We start from the raw sequence: 929 nt of genomic DNA, 5'->3' as shown, positions 1-929 counted from the left end.
AATGACACTAAATGTGAGGGAATTGTTTTACTTTGAAGCCCACTGAACTTTCTGGGTATTTTTCTTCTCAATAGACATTCCTAAAGTGCCATCCCTGCCTCACGGCCTGCACTTATGCTCATCCCCACCTTAGAACACCCTCCCTAGACTACAGAAGCTTCCTGCACTTTTCAGCATTAAACTCGGGTCTCACCTTTTCTCTAAATCCTTCTCCATTTATTCTTCCCTCACATTATCTCTCTTCTTTCACCGCCATCATAGCTGAGACCCTGATTCTCCTCTAACTGATTTTTGAATGAGTTTTTTTCACTTACTGTATTGAAAACATCTTGAGTATGTGGACCACATATCCTGACACCATCTAACAATAAAATGTAATAACCTGAACTTTTCAAGCAAGAATCATGTACACTGATACTACTGTACTACATAATTACCAATCAAAAAGGTGATAGTAACACAGAGTTCAACCCTAGAAGAACTAGGATACTCTAGGGGTGATAACTACACAACTGACCACAGTCAAGTCTAGAATATGTTTTCATAAGGAAAGTCCAAAATATCTTTATATGATTAAAGGAATCAAGAAAGGCTTCATGAAGGAAGAAGCACGTATCTAGACTGTGAAGGTGACAAGTAGAATTTCAACAGACACAGAAGTTCAGAATACAGAAAGAAGTCTAGACTGAATAAAACACAGTGTTCATGAAGATAAGTGGTCAAAACTAAGACTGATATCCTGAAAGCCTGAGTAAGAAAATGGCAGACCATGGGTAGCTATCAAAGGCTTTTCGTTAGGCTAACAACTGACTCTTTAAGATGAATCCATCAGTAAAGAGCAGGAAGACCACTTAGGAGAGGTAAGAGGTAATGAGGGGCTGAGCTCTGCAGTGGCATTGAAATTTAAAGGAGAGGACAATTGTATGAAC

Source organism: Cervus elaphus, chromosome 20, assembly GCF_910594005.1.
Source record: "Cervus elaphus chromosome 20, mCerEla1.1, whole genome shotgun sequence".
Lineage (NCBI taxonomy): Eukaryota > Metazoa > Chordata > Mammalia > Artiodactyla > Cervidae > Cervus > Cervus elaphus.
The sequence above is the reverse complement of the archived record's forward strand: the minus strand, read 5'-3'. Positions refer to the sequence as shown.